Here is a 2,994-nt window from a genome sequence, read left to right on the forward strand (position 1 = left end):
GAATGGAATGGCACTGAGTAATTTTTTTTACAAGTCCCAGGTAAATTCAGTCATAAAAGTACAGTACTCACTTAAAATGTTATACAAGTTTCTAAATGCTCTTATTTTTTTATCGCATATATTTAAGGTGAGAAACGTAATGTTTTGATATGCATAGTGAAATAGCCACTGAGTATTTTTGAAATAGCTTCTTGTTCATGCAGTGCAACTCAGTTTGCCGGGATTCAAATTTCAGTTTGGCAGTTTATAAATTGTTTGCTCCCGGGCTTTACCTAACCCTCAGTTTTTCAACAATAAAATGAATATAATAAGAGTTACTATTTCCAAGAGTTATATGAATGACAATAAAATGAATATGATAAGAGTTACCATTTCCAAGAGAAATCCTCTGTGAGGATTTCACAGAGTAAAGTGCACATGCCTGGAACATAGCACCTAAAATTAATAGTTCTTAGTAATAGAAATGACACGATCGGAGGTGTGCTTTAGGAAGGTTGTGATGGTGTGGACCGAAAACTAGGGGCTGATGGGGATGCCTAAAAGAGGGCAGTCAAGTGGGAGTTCAAAGAGATTTGGAGCCTTAGGCAGGAAGGGTCCAAGTGAGAGGTTAAGTGGGGGTACCAGCAGTGGGAATGTCAGGTGTCAGATACTTTAAAACCTTTTATAGGTGAGAAAAAAAGTGTGAAATGTGTGATTTTTAACTGTCCAAAAATTAAAGCTTATCCTTTTTTTTAAGGGGTTAGTTTAAAAAGTTTGTTGACCAAATTTGTAATGATTTGTTTGGACCAAAAATGTCATAAATACGCCAGATAATTCTGGCCTTCGCACCTGTTCAAACAGCAACAAAGATAAAATGAACCAGAGGAAAGACCAACCCCTTCCTTTCCTTAATGAGGCCTCATTGATTTTTGCAAACAAATGAAAGACAATAAACTGCCCCAAACGCCTCTTTTTTCAAAGCCAGGCTATGTCACTGACCTGAGTATTCCCAGAAGACTCAAGGCGTAAGGCCCCACAGCTGGACCACAAAATGTTTGTGCAGCTCTGAAGATAGTCCTTAAGTCCCTTTGTTCCCCCGAGAGCTTTGGGAGTTTGGAAATATATCCCATGGGCCCCAAGACTAATTTTTTGTTTGTTGGCTTCACAGGTCAATGACCAAAACCTCTAAAAATTCACAAAGAAGCTCATGAGGAGGTCAGAGGCTGCCCAAAAGGCATTTGGTCTCTGGTCCAGGAGCTCAGGACAGACCTAAGATTTAAGTGAGGTCTGGGCTAGAGTAACTTTTAGCAACCTGTCATTACCTACAGAGCAATGAGTTGGCTTCCTTCCCATGGCTTCTGTTTTGTATGTTCATCTCTGCCCAGAACTCTGTCATCTGGCGTTGCACTGTTCAGGGTGGAAGCCACAAGCCAAAGTGACTGCTGAGTACTTGAAATGGGACTAACATTGAGATGTGCTGTAGATGTAAAATACATACCAGATTTTGAAGGCTTAGTATTGAAAAAAAAATCTCATTAATATTTGTTATGTTGATTACATTTTGAAATGATAATATTTTGGATATAGTAGGTTAAAATATTATTAAAATCAATTTTGCTATTTTTACTTTTTTGCTTGTGGCTACTAACCAACTTAAAGTTACACATAGTTCACATTGTATTTCTGTTGGAAAGGCCATTTTAGTAGCATTATGCCCTTAGTTTCCCAGATTCTCCCAGTAAATTCAAAGCATTCAGTAATTCAGGAACATTTTGTTGAACACCCCGTGACTGAATGTATAACCCTGTTGTTCACAGGATCTGATTGTATCATTTCTATTTACATTTGTCCTACAATTTGCGATTATCTTGTAAATCTAATGCTAGTGCATTAGATTTGTTGAGTTCCATTTTATTTTAATAAAAGCTGATCAGACCAATTTAGGTATAGAATGGACAAATAAATGCAGACAGGGAAAGGAAGGAAAATGCACTATGTTGGGAAATTTCTGTTCAAAACATCTCTTCAGGGTGTATATGATTTTCTCTGCTTTTGCAGAGAGAGAAACAATGGCTCAGAGAGGTTAAGTAAGTGTTTAAAAGTAATGCAGCTCTTACCTGTCAGAGGATTGAAAATGTCTAACAAACTCCAAAGCAGAAACTCTTTTTCAGTATCTTAATGCCTCTCTGTTACTGACAAATTTGAGATAATGATGCTGTAGCAATCAATTTTGGAGACAGTTTTTTTGTGTTTGTTTTTAATGTATCCTTTAATAAGTAGAAAGTATATAAACAAGTAAACCTGTGGAGAAGCTGACAAAAATTCCTAAATTAGGATTTACAGTGTTCTAATGTAAAAAAATATAAATTTTTTATATTGTTTTACAGAGTATTAATGTATTTTAATGTACAGTTTCTTATTTGTCATTTGGAAGTCTCTTATTATAAAGACAATTCTTTTGTCTTATGACAAACAGCAGTCCACGTTGGATAAATTTGATTTCTTTTTGAGACACTCTTCTGAGGTAGTGTTTTTCTTATTACTGTAGTGTTTGGCAGACCCTGATATATAAGCAAAGCTGGTGATTTGCTTTCCTTAGAATCTGTGAAATTGAAGAGGAGTGAGATAATAGTCCGCCTGATCTCAAAGCTTCTGATGCATTGGATTTAGATTGGTATCTCTCTGTCTGGGAACTTTATTAATGGAGTATGTGACTTAGTGTCTGAACCATCCTGCTGGCAGTTGCCATTTTGCTACTCATCATGATGTCTGAGAAGCTGGAGATGCTTCTATTAATCACAAATGTCCATATTTAAGATTTATGCTTGTAATGGTGTTTGTCAGATTACATGAACATTGATTAAAGTATATAGAATGAACTTTATTCATGAGACCTTTTATTTATAGAGACCATAATAGGTTTTTTTTCTTGGATATCAATACATATTCCATGCACCCTCTTCTTTCTCTTTTGGTTGTGTGACCTTAAATAGATACTTCTGCAATATGAAGTCA

General features: G+C 35.9%; 1 pseudogene; it reads right to left on the reverse strand.

The window, feature by feature from the left end:
* Positions 1–2,395: 2,395 nt before the first annotated feature.
* LOC116530389 lies at positions 2,396–2,743 on the reverse strand (annotated as a pseudogene).
* Between the last annotated feature and the right edge of the window lie 251 nt (positions 2,744–2,994).

The sequence above is a fragment of the Sapajus apella genome, unplaced genomic scaffold (genome assembly GCF_009761245.1).
Source record: "Sapajus apella isolate SASKATOON/1434 unplaced genomic scaffold, GSC_monkey_1.0 scaffold66, whole genome shotgun sequence".
Classification (NCBI taxonomy): domain Eukaryota; kingdom Metazoa; phylum Chordata; class Mammalia; order Primates; family Cebidae; genus Sapajus; species Sapajus apella.